The following is an 18,138-nucleotide window of genomic DNA, read 5'->3' as shown; positions in this document are numbered from 1 at the left end:
GTTTTCTACCCACCTTCCTACCTGTCTACCCTCTCACACACCTACCCAGCTCCTTCACAACCTGACGAGCGCTGCAGACCTTCCCCTTTCTTACCCTTCTCACTCCTTCCGTCCACCCCCTCCCCCTCTCCCAGCTCCATCCCCTCTGTCACCCCTACTCCTTCCCCCCTCCGACCCTGCCTCCTTCTTCCCCTCTCCCCCTCCCCCTCCATCCCCCTCCTCCTTCCCCTTCTCTATCTCTGAAGCTCCTTACACCTTCCCATCTGTGTCAACCCCTCCCTCATCCCCACTCTGACCCCTCCTCACTCCCTCTGCTCTGACCTTCTCCCCTTTCTACTTTTTCTCCTTCACCCCCTCCTCCTTTCTGACTTCCCCTCCCCTCTCTGACCTCCCCTCTCCCCTCTGACCCCTCCCCACCCCTCCTTTATTTCGTGATTGCCTTCCAATTTGCTTGCTTGTCAATTTTCTCGTCCCTCTGCTCGCCTGTTAACCTGCCTGCCTCAGTAGGGACTGGGTTGATTGTCTGCTTCCCTCCCTGCTGTCTGCTTGCCTGCCTCCGCTCATTGTTGAGAGAGAGAGTAGAAATGACTGGAGGGAGGCATGGAGCGACTAGGGAGGGGGAGGCTTGAAAGGAGTGGGTTGAGGAAAGGAAGACGAGGAAGGGGGGTTGGAGGGTTTGGCAGGGGGAGATGACAGAGGGAGGGATGTAGGGGTGAAGGAGGGGGAGACTTGAGGGAGAAGGGGGGGGTGGAAAGGTGAGGATGAGGAGGGCTGACTGGTGGAGGATGGAAGGAAGGGGGATTTTGAGAGGGGAAGAGAGGAGGTAGGAAGGGAGAGGGGAAAGGATGTGAGTGGAGAGGTGGAGAGAATGAATAAGGTGGAAGCTGGCAGGTAGCAGGTAGGAGAGGGAGGGAGGGAGGTTTAAGGAAGGAGAGACGGAGGAGAGGAAGATAGGCAAGGAGAGACGGAGGGGAGGGAGATAAAAAGGAAGAGGGAGAAAAGGAAAGTAAAAAATGAGAGCTGGTAGGAACGTAGGAGGAAGGAGGGAGGCAAGGAATTGTATGAGATGCGCAAGGGGCAGTCCACACACCTGTATTCCTGTGTTTACTACCTGGTTATGATGGTACCTGGCCGACCCTAGCCCTTACGCTGCCTCTCGTCAGCCCCTTGCGTCCTCTTCTTCCTGCCCTTCCTCCCTTTCCTTCCGCCTTCTTCTTGCCCCTCCTCATTTTCCTTCAGCCTTTCTCCTGCCCTCCCTCCCTTTCCTTCAGCCTTTCTCCTGCCCTTCCTTCCTTTCCGTCAATCTACTGCCTTTTCCTCCACTCTCAAACCTTTATTTTTATACCGCATTGCCGTTTCAGCTTCCCACCTCATTTTTTTTTGTTGTTTCCCTGTTCTTTCTTATTCTCCACTTTCAGCTTCCGACATCATTTCCCCCTCGTCCCATTGTTTTATTTTAGTCTTCATTTCTCCCCCCCTTTTTTTTTTTTTTTTTTTTTTTTTCATATTCTGTTACCTCTTTCAGCGTCCTAAGTCATTTCTCTTTCATCTTATTTCACTGTACCCCTCTTTCCCCCCCCCCATTTTTTTTCATATTCATTTATCCCTTTCAGCCTGCCACTTCCTTTCTCTTTCATCCCACTGTTTTCTTTTATTCCTCTCTTCTCTTCCTTTTCCATATCTATTATAATTATCCGATTTTCTTATGTTTGTTGGTTTGTTTGTTATAGCAACACAGCAAAAACGCCTCAACGGAACGCAATATTTGTTAGAGCAAAGTACTATTAAAATGCTCTGACTTAAGAATAAAACAATTTCCAGTCCAATCGGGCCACCGGTTCCCGAGTTATGACTCATTTCTGGCCTTTTGACATCGAGCGGAGGCCCCTTTAAACCAGTACTTTTAATGTTTCTCCATTTGACATTTACCTTTATATTCGTTCGCGCTTCCCTTTCAACTTTCTTTTCCGTCAGACCCTTTTCTGTTGTGCCTTTTTTTCTCTTTTAACGTTCATTTACTGCTCCTCTCTCTGCTCCTCATTCACCTTCATCCTTCATTTTTATACCACTCTTCTAGCACATCTCCCTTTCATTTTTACCTTTATCTCTTCTCTCTCTCTTCCCTCCGTTTTATTTTATTTTTTTCTGGCAATTTTCTTTCCCCTTTTTCACAGACTCTTACTGCTCGTCTCTCCGCCCCTCATTCACCCTCAGCTTCTTTTTTATGCCCCTCTGTTCTTGTAACTTCCTACGTCATTTTTCATTTTCACAGGACTTTATTCTTTATTCCTCTTTTCATGTCTTTAATTTCATTGCCTTCTCAACTTCCTGTCTTTACGCTTCTCATCTCTCTCTCTCTCTCTCTCTCTCTCTCTCTCTCTCTCTCTCAGCCCATCTTGTCCCATCCACCACCAAGTCCTTACCTTCTCCTCTCATCCCCCTGTCTTTTTAATCCCCTCTTATATATCCTCACTTCTCATTCATCACTCCTCTTCCCCTCCCCTATCATCTTGTCCCATCCCCATCGCTTTTCATTCCCCCCATCCCTTTTAGTATTCCCTTTCATTCCCCCTTTTCATGCTCTTGTTCTCTTCCTTCCCCTCATTCCCAAACTTCCTGTAATCGTTACCCCTCCCCCAGCCATCCCTCCTCATCCCCATCCCCCGGAACTTTGCATCTCCCCCCCATCCCCCCGTTTCCCTTTACCCAGAATCATTCCACATAACCAAATTCCCCTCTTCCCCTTCCCCAACCAAAACCCCCTCTTCCCCTTCCCCAGCCAAAATCCCCCATCTCCTTCCTCAGCCACACCCCTCTTTTCCCCTTCCTCAGGTACATTCCCTTTCCCCCATCTCCCTCTTATCAGATTCGCTTCTCTCCACCCAGACTCATTCCCTTTTCATTCCCCAGAAAAATTGCACTTCCTTAACCAAACCTTCACTTCCCATTCCCCCGAGACACTCCCCAGGCCATTCTCCCATCCCCAGAACATTCCCAAGCCAGCCCATCTTCCCCTCATCGGTCTCCATCTCTCAACCAAGCTTCTCCCTAAACCTTCTTCACACCTCCATCCTTCCCTTGAAAAATTCTCCACGCCACCCTCGACCTTCTTGAGACCTCCTCTGTTTTCACCTAGCCAAACACCTTCCTCCTTCCCCTTTCCCCCAAAATCTCCCCAAACCCTCACCCTCTTCCCTACTCCCAAACATTCCTCAGACTCCTCCTCCCCACATGCATTCCCTAGCTTCCCCTCCCCGACCCCAAAGGATGTCTGGAATGGGCTCAGGCACCCCCGAGCAGGCGACAAAACCCGGGAACGTGTTGTTTTTATGAAGGGCACATCAAACGCATCAGTACCCCCATTACGAATTGATCTCGCTTCAGGGATTGCATTTTTGGGTCATCCTGCCTTCATCCTCTCTCCTCTTACTTGTTCTCTCCTCTTGCTCTCTTCCTTCGTCTCGCTTCCTCACTCCCTTTTCTCCATATGCTATCTTTCTCTCACCTCTTCTATCCTCTCTCATTTCCTCTTTCCTTCCCTACCGTTTCTTGTTTACCATTATTTATCTCATCTTGTTTCTCCCTCTCTGTTATTTCACGCTGCGCTCTTTCCACCTCTCTTCTCATATTTTTTCTTGCACTATTTTCTCTTGTTCTATCTCTTATATTTCCTTTTCTTGCCTACTCGTATCTCTCTCTCTCTCCACACACACACACACACACACACACACACACACACACACACACACACACACACTGATAGAGATAGAGAGAGAGAGAGGAGGAGAATATTCTTGTTGAACATTACGTGTGTATTTTATGTAAGTAATGGAAACGGTGTACATGTGCGTGCGTGTGTGTGCGTGCGTGGGGAATGTGAGGGGGTTCAGGGGGGCATGGGGGAGGAGAGGGGGGGCTGTCATGTCCCTCACGAGGACCGATAATGAGTCAATTAAGTGGTCTGTAATTAGGGGCGTGCAGGTACCACTTACGAGAGCACCTGTCCTCCCCCCCTCACACCCCACCCCCCAACCAAACCCTCCCTTTCCTCTCCCCTCCCGTCACATCCCACCCCCCACCCAAGCCCTTCCTTTCCTCTCCCCTCCTCTCACACCTCACCCTCCACCCAAACCCTTCCTTTCCTCTCCCCTCCCGTCCTCTCCTCACACCCCACCCTCCACCTGTCCTCCCCTTCATACCCTTCACCATCCCTCTATTACACCCCTTACCTTTGATATCTCGTGCTTCCCCTCACCCTTTCCCTCCCCTCACCTATTCCTTCCCCTCACACCCCTTTCTTCCCCTTCCGTCCCCCCACATACCCCTTCCCTCCCCTTCCCTCCTCCTCACACCCCTTCCCTCACTTTCACACCCCTTCCCTACCCCTCACACCCCTTCCCTCCCTCTCACACCCTTTCCCTCTTCCTCACATCCATTCCCTCCCTCTCACACCTCTTTCCTCCTCCCACCCTTTCTTTCCCTTCACCCATTCCTTTCCCACACCCCGTCCCTTCCCTCAACTCCCCCCCCCCCGCTCCTTTTTTTTTTTTTTTTTTTTTTTTAACCTTTCAGTCTTTGTTTGCGATTTCATGTTTCTTATTCCCTTTCCACCTTCTACTTAATTTTATCTTCCTTCTTCCTCTTCTCACCTCTTATCATCCCTCTTATCTCCTTCGTATCTCCAGGTGCGATTAAATGTTATAAGCCTGCTACCTGTGCACGATCTTGTTCTTCAGGTGAGAGAGACCTTGGCACCTGGCGGGCTAATGACTCTTGAAGCCAGAACACCATTCATCGCTTGTGTGTGTGTGTGTGTGTGTGTGTGTGTGTGTGTGTGTGTGTGTGTGTGTGTGTGTGTGTGTGTGTGTTATTTTCATTTATATATTTAAGTAGCCGGCAAACAAGTTATTAACAAGATCCTGGTTTTGACGCGTGGGTGGGTGGGTGGGCAGGGTGTGAAGGAGTGACAGGAAAACGGAGAGAGAGAGAGAGAGAGAGAGAGAGAGAGAGAGAGAGCATTTTTTTTCCTTCTTTAGTTCACATGTACTTTTTCTCATAACGTTATCACCTTCCAAATCCTTATCATTGTCCTCACTCCTGCGTGCGTCCTTCCCCTCCTATTTATACCTTCTCTGGATGCCCCTCCCTCTCCTCCACCCCAGCGCTCAGTCCTCTTACGGTTTTATAAGTTTATTTTATCTAATTCATATACTAGACTCTTCTCCTCTTGTCCTCTTTTTCCTCCCTTTCCTTCATTCTCACCTCTTCCTCAGTTTTCTTCTCATCGTCGCCAGGAACCTTTTCTCTGCTGGGGAGATGTGAAAGAAAGGGATGTTGATGTTATTTCTTAGATGGTATCAGATATTTATGAAACTGTAGGAGTAATTATGCTTTAGATGTATGAATGATGGAGATGTATCGTACTGTCATTTCATGTGAATATCATTACGTAGCTTAATGACCTTTTACTGTACGTGGTTGCTACGATTGCCCACTTCAAGAGAGTAAACCCATCCTTCATCATCTCCATGTTGCTTTTATCTTCGTCATGGATGTTATTTTTGTTGGTGTCCGTTTTGTCTGTCTGTCCGTCTGTCTCCCTACTTGTCTGTCTGTCTGTCCTCCTGCCTGCTTGCCAGTCTGTCTGTCTGTTTGCTTGCCTTTGTCTGTTTTCTCTCTGTCTGTCTCTCTTTATCTGTTAGCAGCATTATGGAAATATTATTTATGGATTTATACTAATTTTGTAATATTTATAGAGGACCATCAAAGGAATAAGTGTTTGGATTTTGGTCGAAAAAGGTCAAAGGCCAAAGTTAAGGTCACGAAAAGTATGGAATTGTGCATGGTGCTACCTAGGCGGAGGTATGCACACTCTGAGTTTTTTTTTTCTTTTTTTCTTTTCTTTTTTTAATGTATGACTCTCAGCATAGACATCACAATCATTTCCCTCAAGCCCTGCAATTTTCCAACGTGCTACACACCTTCACATGCCACCACACTGGAGCTAATTCCCATCATCCATACTGAATACATGCTAGGGCTGTCATGCAGAACTGGTGTTACGATATTGTTTTGTTTTTGTTTTTTTATGACATGGCGCAAGGTCGTATGGAAAATCAATGCCTGTTTTACGACAGTTAGATCATCAGACTATTTCGTGAACCAAACCAGGATCGAACTCGTGTCCACTTAGACAGCGTGCTTCTCCATTTAATTACTATCCTTGTCACTTGGGCCTGTATTCCCGTCGGGCAAGGAGGCTCCCTAATACCTCTTCCTTAGCGATTTATTTTTGGATATGGTTGGTTAATTTCCTTTTGTACGTTATTTATGCAGAGTATGGCGATATTAGAAGGATTTATATAACAGAATACAGCAGTGAGGTGTAAAAAGCAGAATAAATCGCTCAGGAAAAGGTGTTAGGGAGCTTCCTTAATCGACGAGAGTACTTTCCTTGATGTACTGTGGTTACCTGAGCTCCGTCGGACTTGTGTGTTTGTATTTTTGTGTTTAAACCTCACCTCACCTCACTTCACTTCACTTCACCTAACCCAACCCAACCCAACCTAACCTAACCTAACCTCACCTCACCTCACCTCACCTCACCTCACCTCACCTAACGTAAGGGGTGAGTCCGTGGTTCAGTAGGGCCGGTGTTGCCTGGGGATCTTTTCGTGCTTGCCACTACGCAGGATGTGGCTTGGGTAATAGATGCATAAGTAATCCCACACATTCTTATTCAGGTAAAGGAAATCCCAAACACTTCAGAGCTAAGTACACTCCTAACCCCTTATTCTCTGTGTTGCACTCTGCACAATACACTCCTTCCCCAAAGTGAAATTGGTGTAGCAACTCCCTTCCCTGTGCAGTACACTCTTTTTAGAACCTGCCATTCCTCAGTTTACCCCCAGGTATTGAACCCCTCTTTTCCTGATCTGCTTTCCTCTTTTGGACCTCCACTTCCTGCTTAGTAAACCCCCCTTTTCACCACCCATTTCCCTGTTTGCTTGTCAGTGTGAACCGTACTGTCTCTGCCTGACGTGCCTTTAAGGCGTTTTGGTGTCGTTTGGAGTAGTTATGACTTTACTGAAAAAAAAAATAACATCATTAATAACTGGGATTCAGACCTGCGTTATCAGAACCACCAGGGGCTGAAAAAAAAGAAAAGAAAAAAAAGGAAAATGATCATAGCCTTTTCCTACGATAAGTTAGTTTCCATAATAGATAACTTGTACGTATCACAGATAGTTTTGATTTTTGTGTTATTCACATTAATGTTAACACTTATCTGAATGTGCAGTGTTTAAGGTGTCTGAGGGAAGGAAGTCGTATAAATATGCAGCCTTGTATACGATTTAGCTTTGCAATGTTTACAAATGCGTCTCTAGCTCAGTGTCTTGACCTCTCTGCCACACCTCCCCCACCCTCTCCCAGTGCACCTCATCCTGCACAAATAAATTACATTTTCTCCATACATTCCATTTTGCATCCCATTTGTCCTTCTGCCCACTCCACTCTGTTAATCCCCTCCTTCCCTCTCTCTCCCTCTCCAAATTTCACCCAGTTTCCGTATCCCAAAATTCACCTCATCCTTATATAGTACAACCCATTCTCACTTCTCTCCACCCTCACCCAATTCCACCTTTCTCTCTCCCACCTCCCTGGTTAAAACTATATTTTCCCCTCTCCCCGGCTTTGACACCCCATTTTCTCCCCTCCCCAATAAAGCATTCTCCCATCCCAAAATATGCCTCTTTCCCCTCATCTCCCAACCTACTTCCATTCCACACAGAGATCTTGTTCTAAACCTCTCTTCCCCCTTTCCCTAAATTACTCCCCATTCTCCTTTCTCCCTACCCTCACTCTAATCCACACCTCTCTCCCCTTCCCCAAATAACATCTCATTTTCCCCTCCCCTCATATATCACCTCGTTCCTTTCTCTCATCACTCACACCCCAATGTACTTCTTTGTTTTCTCTTCTCCCCAACACCAGTTCACTCCCCATCCACATTCTACACCTCTTCCCTACACCTCCCTCCAATCAACACCCCTTTCTTACCTTTCCCAACCCTCACCCCACTTCACACCTGTTCCCCCATCTCTCCAGTTTACTCCCCACTCTCCCTCAGCCTAATTGTACCTTTCCCCAAATAACACACTGTTCTCTCTGATCCTTAAATAACATTGAATTTTTCTTATACCAAAGAACACATAACTCTCCCCTGTCCCCAAATAGCTCTCTGTTTCCTCTATCCCCAAATAGCTCTCTGTTTCCCCTATCCCCAAATAGACCCCCATTTCCCCTGTCCTCAAATAGTCCTTTATTTCCCCTCTCCCCAAGGAACATCCCATTCTCCAAGCTCCCCAAGACACATTAATTCTTTCACCCCATCTAAAGCTCCATTCTCCCCATTTCCCACCATCACCATATATCACGTCTTCCCTCCCCCTCATCCGAAATAATAGCACATTCTCCCCTCTCCCCAAGTAACACCCCATTCCACACCTCTCGTCTCACTGGCACCTCCATCAACACCTCTCCCCATATTACACCGGACGTTCTGTGCTCCCCACTCTTTTCCCTTCTTCTCATCTACCCTCTTCTGCTTCCCACTCTTTCCCCTTCTCTCCATCTACCCTATTCTTCCCCCCACTCTCACCCCATGATAAATATGGACCCACTTTCCGTTTTTCCCATTACATAGCGAGTTCTCCCCTCTACAAATAGTACCCCATTCTCCCCTCTCCCCATCGTCACTCCTTTCCAGATAACACCCCATTCTTCCCTCTTCCCACACCCCTCTTCTAATAACACTCCATTCTCCCCTCGTCCCACTTTCGCTCCGCTCCATATAACACTCCATTCCCACCTCACCCCATTGCCATCCCTTTCCTAATGGCACCCATTTACCCATTGACCCCACTGTTTCCTTTCTAAATAGCACCCCATTCTCCTCTCTCCCCACCGCCCCTCCGCTCCATATAGCACCCCATTTTCCCCTCTCCCCACTGTCCCTTCGCTCCATATAGCACCCCATTCCCCCTTCTCTCCTCGCAAATCCTTCCCCTGCTCAAGTATCGTCCCGCCCCCCGCCGCGTCTTGGTGTACCGTAATCCACTTGCACCTGCACTTACCTGCAAAACGGAGCCCACTTTGCGGTCGGCCACAAGCGCTCCCTTTACCACTCTCTCGGGGCTCGGGCGGAAGCGGTGCCGGGCTCTACCCTTATCATACGCACGCGAGGACTGGCGGTGGGTGCGGTGAGGGGTGGGGAGAGGGGAGGGGAGAAGGCAGGGGAGGAGGTGCAAGAAGAAGACAGCTGTAGGGAGAGAGAGGGGTGGAAAGAGAAGGAGTGAAATGTTAGGAGAGGGAAGGGAAATGTATGGAGATGGATGGGGACCTGTTGGGAATGAGAAAGTAGGAAGGAGATGTGAGGCGTTTGTGAAGAGAGGTGGGAAGTGGTGTAAAGATTGGTGAGGTGGAAGGTGGTAGGAGGATAATGTGTGGAGGAGGTGTAGGGAGAGGGAAGTAGGCATGATAAGGGTGGTGGTGAGGTGTAGGGTAAGGGACTGATCTTTTGGTTGTGGGAGGGGAAACTGTAGGGAGGGGGAAGACAAGGAAGGTAGGAAAGTATAGGGGAGGGGGAGCTATGGAAAGAGTGTCCTGTTTCGTTTCTGCTCGTCCTGTAGTTGCTGATCCACTGTTGGCCATCTATAGCTCAGTAGTGGTGTTCCTCAGGGTTCTGTCCTGCCACCACCTCCCTCCTATTCATCACTGCCCTCAGCTGTATGTCTAGCCCTATCCTCTCTACGCTGCTAATTTTTTCCCCACTGGCTTCCCACGGCGTCCATCATAGCAGCCTTTGAAGTAATTAGGGGATGAGGCAGTGACACACCTGGCTTCTGACTTACCTATAGTTTGTGTCTGGAGCATAAGATACCACTGTCATTTTGTCACAGTACCCCCGCCTTTCACCTCTCCACAGTTTTTCTCACGATTAATTTATTACTTTCAACACCAAGGGTACTCTCTCTCTCTCTCTCTCTCTCTCTCTCTCTCTCTGTGAAGTATAGTGTATTACTTCTCATGAAAAATCGGTTTTAGAGAGATTGGGTGTGTTGAACAGACCCCTTACTTTCTTTAACCCCACACAGTTGCTGAGAGGCGCCTTTTGCACAAGTCTTAGTGTGGAGAACAATTTTCCTTCCTGGAGGTCTCGTCACATGCAGCTCTTCTATACAGACTGGAGTTTAAAGGCATTTCGTTCCACCAGCTATCATCATCTCCCTAACCACCATCAGTCTCTCTCCCTGTCTCTCCTGTAGCTTTACTATTAGTCACATATTTTCTTATCTTTGCCTGCATCCCCTTTCCCCATCAGTCTCGTTCTGTTCTCTGTAATGCTGCAATCCTGTCTCTTTGGTCTCCTTTTTATTGGTCAGTGTTTTTCTGTACTCTGCTTGCACCTCTTTCCCATAACGGCGGGCATGTAGCAGCGTTGTACCTAAACACTCATTCCATTACTTTCCAGCCCTGTGGTATGAATATCGTCGATTTTCTCCGTTCTGGAAGTGTACAACTGGTCAACTCTCGGACTGTCGTCTTCAGTCTACTTTTCCTTTAGTTCTCGTTTATAATATGCTTTCCATTCTGCCTGTGATTCCAGTCTTCGAAATGCAGTGTGCCCAGCCATCTGTAAAAACGATTCTTGATTTTAGATTTCCTTTTATTTTTATTTATTTTTTTTATTTATTTATTTATTTTTTTTTTTGAGAAGATAACGTTTGTAGGGTTCTAGACTTGGGATTATTTTTCTCGTGAAAGTGGGGCATGTTGCTGGAGGGGTGCTTAAAGAGGTAGCCAGGTGTGGGAAGATGTGTAAAGCAGAGGAATTAGAGGGAGAGGAGAGGTGAAAGGATGACATGTTACGAGAGAGGGGATGATGGAGGATGAGGGACACTGGAATTGGAGAGAAAACGAAAATGAAGGGAAGCGATGGAGATGAATGGCGAGGAAAGAGTAAGGGGAGGAGCCAGCAAGCAGTGGGCTATGGGGACCTAGGAAAAGACAGTGGAAAGGGGTGTGGATGAAGAAGAAAAGTGTGTGGATGGGAAGATACCAAATATGACTGGATATGATAAGATGGGCTTGGTGGGAAGAAACTAGAGGAGAATATCAGTGAGGAGATAGGAAATGGGTCTGAGATATGGGGAGGAAGTTGATGGCGAGAAAATGTGGGGAGAGAGAAGGTTGGGAGAAGTTGTGGGGAGTTAAGAGATGAAGCGGGATGATGTCGAATTGGAAAGATGCGTGGGAAGGGACGTGTTGGGAGAAGAGGAAGTAGAATATTATGTAGCTGGGAGTGGTGTGTAGGTAACTGGGAAATTGGGGAAAAGGTGTAGAGTATGGCGATAATGGTGTGTGTGTGTGTGTGTGTGTGTGTGTGTGTGTGTGTGTGTGTGTGTGTTAATTTTCATGCATACACGTATATATTAAAACTTCCTAATTCATGATGTCTGTACACATGCTTCAGGATATTTTACCTTTCATATCCACACCCATTTTCTACTTTTCTGTTGACTTACTACTTGCGTGATAAGAATATAATGATAGCCTGTCCAAAGTTCAAGGTCTACATGCGAGTATTACACTGCATCACGAAAAGTATACACGGGAAATCAATACACACACACACACACACACACACACACACACACACACACAGACTGTTACTTTTTCAACACTCATTTATAGTCACTTACCTTTCCCAGTGCTAAACAAGCTTCATGTACTAATACCATCTCTCTTTTTACAGGTAACAGTGTGCCCCTGGGGTGAGTGTGTCTTGGGTAGAATGGGTAGCGTCCTTACTCACCAACAAAGATCCTGAATTAGAGCACTGAGATAAACGTCATTGTTGGGTACGTTGACTGCTAAGAAAGATTTAGGGGATACTGGAAGAGGAAGTGTATTAGGAGGCTGGAAATGAGAAAAGGATGTTGTAGGGACGATGGGCTTGAAATTGGAGGGTAATTTTAGAGGGGAAGGAGTCAGGGCTGTAGGCTTCAATCTTCAGTATCGAAGGGGAGAAAAAGATCTTAGTTTTTGACGGTCATTTGTGGAACGCCTGTGGTTAGTAGATTTCATTAGCCTGCATCCCACGTTAGAGTGTGCAGTCAGCAAGGATATTGAGATTCAGGATGCGTTGTTTCTTCGTCACGAGCTTCTGAAATTATCGTGAAAAAATAATGGAGACTTTCATTTTCCATCGCGATTTGATGTTTAAGTTTACGTGTTTAAGAGAGAGAGAGAGAGAGAGAGAGAGAGAGAGTGGAGGAAAAGTGGAAAAGACGCAGTAAGATGCAAATGTAAGTGGGTAATAAGAGAGACCAGGAGGAGGAAGCAGATTAGTAATGAGAAGTGGAGGAGGAAGTGGAAGGGGAATATAAGACAGGAAGAGATAATAAGGATGTGTTGGGAGAGATGTGAAGGTAAGTGGAGGAAAATGGTCCGACAACAGGAAAGGAATTGAGATTAAAGGAAGTGGAGTTGAAGGGAGGGATGGAGGCTTGTTGGGAAGATATTATATTCCTTGATTGCTTTACATCTTTTTGTGCATTATTTTGCTGTCAGATGATTTTATATAATTTAGGAGAGTCTCATTTAATAAGCTGTTAATGAAGAGTACATCAAACCCCTCCAGTTCCAAAGGTTTCCCCAAAGATGAACACAATTGTCTGTGGAGGTTATGAAGAGACCTGATTCACTTTTCCCTTCCCTGTTGTTCCCCTGCCCCTTTTCCGTTCCCCTTACCCCATTTCCATTATCCCTCCCCATCCTCTCGCCCTACCCTTCCGCACCCCCACCCGTTCTTCGCTCGTCTCCCCTCTCCCCGCCGCCTCTCCCATCTTTCTGCTTCATCTAGAAAGCTGACAGATTTACAGCATCATAGAGAGATGGGCCTGTGTGTAGTCGCGTGTGGGTGAACTGCTCTATTGACAAGGGACTCGACATAGCCCCCTCCCCTCAGTGATAGACAGGCCAGTTTAAGATTATTTTTGGCTGAGCAGCTTGTGTAGTAGGTTATGTTTTGTTCGCGGCTTTCTCTGTCTGTCTGTCTCTTTTTTTTTTCTGTATTTTTCTGTCTTAATTTTATCTTTATTTTTTTGTCTGTCTTAATTTCTCTGTCTCTTCATTTTTCTGTCTTTCTGTCTCCGTCTGTGTGCCTGTCTGTATGTCTGTGTTTATGTCTAACTTCTTAAAGCCTTGATCTTAAAAACTCTGTTTCCTCTGTTTGTCTGTCTATCTTCTGAAAGTCATAACCCCCCAAATCATTTTTTTTTCAGCCTTTATCTTTCTTTTGTTCTTTATGTCTGTCTGTCTGTCTGTCTGTCTGTCTGTCTATCTGTCTTCTGAAAGCCGTAAACCACAAGCTCATTTTTTTTTTTTTTTTTTTGCCATTCTTTCTGTTTGTCTGTCTGTCTAATTTCTGGAAGCCGTAACTTAAAAACTCATTCTTTTTTCTATCTTTCTCTTTGTCTGTCTATTTCTAACTTCTGAAACCCGTGACCTAAAAACTCCACACTGTTATGCAACTGGTAGCTATTGACTTTATCTGGGACAATTTCAGTATATGGAGGTCATGGGGGTGAAACGTCAGGATTGCTTGAATGGAAGGAAATCCGACCCAAGCGAGTGGTCGGTATCCATTTCGAGAACGTTGTCTTTTATCTTTTTCTGAATACCAGTTCACCCACACGGTACAAAAAGGAATCGTAGGATCTGGGAACACGAATACCCATAGATAAAAACAACATACAGAAGCCTTGAGACTGTCCTATACTTACCTGGCGTCCTGTATACCAAGGTAGACATATTTACCTGTGTGGGAGGTGAGAGGGGTGATTAAAAGACGGAAAAGTGATAGAATGGTATATGCATTGAAGGATCGAAGGTTATATTATGCGGAGGTAATATTAAACGAAGCTAAGATAAAAGGTTATAGTAAGAGTAGCGAAGATATAGGGAGTTAAGGGAAAGACATAGTGTGTATGCCAGGTGTAAAATCGCAAAGAACAGGTGAATGAGTAGCATTGTCGATGGCTGATGAATTGAGGGAGAGGAATAAGTGACCTGGGTTTGTATTCTCGTGGGGTAAGGAGGCTCCCTAGCACCATTTCCGTAGCGATTTATTTTTTATTATGACCAGTTAAGATCAGTTTGTGTTATTTGTGCAGAAAATTTTGAATAATAATTTAAATGACAGGCGAGGACAATAAGGTGTAATAGGCAAAAGAAATCGCTTAGCAAGAGGCGTTAGGGTGCTTCCTACTGGGTATTAAGGCCTGTTTTCTCGTCGGTTAAGGAAGCTCCTTTTCCTGAGCGACTTATTTTGCTACCAGTGAAATAGTGGGAAATTTACTGTTGTTGTTGTTGATGATGATTATGATGATGATGATGTGTCTAATTTCCAGTGCCAGTTTTGTATTTTCACCGCTAGAACAGACACACACACACACACACACACACACACACACACACACACACACACACACACACACACACACACACACACACAATTCTCAGGACCATATCACATAGCTTGATAAAAAAAAAAAAAAGTAGGCATAAAGGATGATTGATAGGGTCTTTAATGGAAAAATGTCGATCATTGTGTTTGTTTATACGCAGAGAAAATGGGCATGTGTGTGTGTGTGTGTGTGTGTGTGTGTGTGTGAGAGAGAGAGAGAGAGAGAGAGAGAGAGGACCTTACAGTGAGTTGCGTGTGTGTCGTATTTACTGTGTGTTTTAAGTGACGTGTGTGTGTTTTATCTCTCGTGTTTTTCAGGTGAGATTTACGTGAGTCCCAGCTGCTGTAAGTGTGTGTTGTGGACCTAGTGTTTTTTTTCTCTCCAGTAATACACTCAATACATCAACGTCATTTGTATTTTTGTTTTTTATTTTCAGACGATTTTAATAAGCTAGGGATAGATTTTTTTTCGGAGGGGTTTAATACAGCCTTCATTCGCTCCTTATTTTCCTCTTGAGATGGCGAGAAAAAAGACTGGAATCAGATTGAGAGAGTTAGGTGTGTGTTGCGTGTGTCTCGTCTTTATTGTGTGTTTTAAGTGGAGGTTGCGTGCGTTGCGTGACCAAGGGAAGTTTATCCACTTCATCCAGCACCCCACCTCTCCCCAATCCCCCCCTACTCATTCCTCGCCCCTCCTAGTTCTCCCCCCCCCTCCTCTTCCTCCTTCTTCTCCTCATCTTCCCCCCACCTTTTCTTATCTCTTCATCCCCCTCTCATTATTTCCTCCTCACCTTTCTACTCCTTAATTCTCTCTCTCTCTCTCTCTCTCTCTCTCTCTCCCCTTCCATATTTCCTTCCTTCCCATCCTTTCTTGACCTTAGAGTACAACTTCCTGTAATTTTTCTTACTGATTCCTTCTTAATACCTTCATATAATTACAAGATTACTTCATTTCCCTCATTTCCACCTTCTTTCCCTAATCCATCTCCTCTCAGCTTCCCTTATTTCGCCCATTCGTCATCGCCAAGTTAATTCTTTTTCATCCCTCCTTCATATCTGGCATTTTTCACCCTCTCCCCTGGTGTACATTCCAGTCTTTAATCTTACTCATAACCCAGTAAGCTCTCGTTATCCTTCCCCTCTTTCAACCTTTTTTCTCCTTTTCCCTCTCCATATGCTTGATCTTTTCTCTCATCCTCTTCAGAAATAACCCCTTGTCTCCCCAGATTTGAATGAAAAATCTAGAGGTAGCAAGAATTAGATCGATACCCCAATGTCCCCTTACTTAAAGCTTTAATTACAATTCCCCTTTCCCCAACAAGGCCCTTAAATCATCCCCTAAATCCTGCCCCCTCCGTATGTATTCCTGTTTTTCTTTTCTTCCCCAACATCACACATCCTGCCTTTCCCCTCACCCACCAGATCATCTCATTAGACACCCAACCCCCATTGCTCCGTAAGTCATTCAGTTCATGTACGTCTTTTTGTTCCCACTACCGACATCATTTTATTTTTAGAAGACACGTTCACTCTGGAGAAGTGTGACATACAGTAACTCTTACTAACGTCTCTGATACTAGGTGACTCTTAATTTAAAGGAAATCACTGATGGTAGCAAAAAATATGTAAATTGATAACTAAAGACGTCATTTTGCTGAAGGGATATTACTCTGTCGGCCCTCCTCATGAGTAACTCTTCATCTTGTTTCAACCCCTTTGACATCACAGTGTCTTTCCTGTTTGTCACATTTTTGTTTTCTTCATTAACTCCATCGTACCATTCTCTTCCAGTCATAACAGCACCCCAAGAGCATCTCCCAGCCTTCCTTCAGTTCCTTCCTCACCATGCTTGTCCCTGTTACGGTAATCTCGTTTATTCTTTCTGGCGTCTCGTCACAATACCCTGTCAGCCAACCAACCCTTGCCCTCTTAGCTAGAATCTCCCAAGCAGTAGAGTTCCCAGGACCATTATACGTACATTGCTTCTTCCGACTTCCCCTTCTTCTTCCCCTCCGCAGCACCCGACCCTTGTCCTCTTAACGTTCTCCTCAAGAGCAGGGATTCGGCTGTAGGAACTTCTCTCCTCACCAGGCTCTTCCCTGTGTATTCCCATGCATCTTATGTTCTTCCCCTCCCCTTCCCCTACCATACAAGTCCCTGCCAAGCCTATCAGAGCATCCCATCATATACACAACACTTCTCCACACACGCGCTAGAGCCACACCTTCCCAAGCGAGTTTACTAAAGCCTTCCTCTGTATGTTTCCTCTTTATTTCTCTCCTTTCTTAACACCCACCGAATTCGCCCTCTCGTAGCCCAGCAGAACTCCATCCAATACCCACACCTAATCTGTATGATCTCTCCCATTCTTAGTATACTCCATCCTCTCCCAATCAATCATCTCTTCATCGTCTCCACCCCAACACCCACCATGTCAGTCACCGCCTAACCCGTCACAGCATCCCATAACACACCCAACCCCTGTCCACTTCACCATTTCCTCAGCTTTCCCCAAGGACGTAAATGTAGTTCCTTCTTCATCTGGTCCCTCTTCTTCCCCAACACACACCGTACCAGTCACCACCAAGCCCATCACAGCATTCCATTACACACCCAACCCCTGTCCTCCCAGCCATGATCTCCCCAACGCTTGAGAAGGTAACGTCGCTCAGGGCTTCTACAACTTCATCCCCCCCTCCTCCCCGTTTATGCTTGCTTGGATGAGGGATGGGTCTCTGAACACACCCATTACGCAGTCGACGCTGCCAATCCACTCTTTGATGAACGGGGATTGATTGAATTGATTAACATAGCGCACGCAGGGGCCGAACCTAACTTTCCGATGATGGAGAGAGAGAGAGAGAGAGAGAGAGAGAGAGAGAGAGAGAGCAGTGTGTCGTAATTCTGAGGTAAGGACCAGACTTAATTGAGCAAGATATGCTTTCAACTCTTGAGGTACATGTGTGTGTGTGTGTGTGTGTGTGTGTGTGTGTGTGTGTGTGTGTGTGTGTATGTGTGTGTGTGTGTGTGTGTGTGTGTGTGTGTGTGAGAGAGAGAGAGAGATGCTTGGGGAGGTGCGTTTACTGTGATATGAGCCATTTATCAAGCAATTAAGCAACCAATTACACCATTGCTAGCGCCCGCCGTACATCATGAGCAGAGCTGCAATTCAGGAGCCTGCATCATCATCATCATCATCATCAACAGCCCTACCACCACACCCACCGTCATCACTAGCCGTACCAGCCACTATCATCACTAAGAATAGAAGTCATCACCATCAGCATCCCAAAGTACAGGAATCATCATCATCATCATCATCATCATCGTCTTGAGAAGAGAAGTCTTCATCATCATCATCATCATCGTCTTGAGAACAGAAGTCTTCATCATCATCATCATCATCATCGTCTTGAGAACAGGAGTCTTCATCATCATCATCATCATCATCATCATCGTCTTGAGAACAGAAGTCTTCATCATCATCATCATCATCGTCTTGATAACTGAAGTCTTCATCATCATCATCATCATCATCATCGTCTTGATAACAGAAGTCTTCGTCATCATCATCATCATCATTATCATCATCATCATCATCGTCT

Source organism: Coenobita brevimanus, chromosome 14, assembly GCF_032717465.1.
Source record: "Coenobita brevimanus isolate Jiangsu-jjx chromosome 14, ASM3271746v2, whole genome shotgun sequence".
Lineage (NCBI taxonomy): Eukaryota > Metazoa > Arthropoda > Malacostraca > Decapoda > Coenobitidae > Coenobita > Coenobita brevimanus.
Note: the sequence above shows the minus strand (reverse complement) of the source record.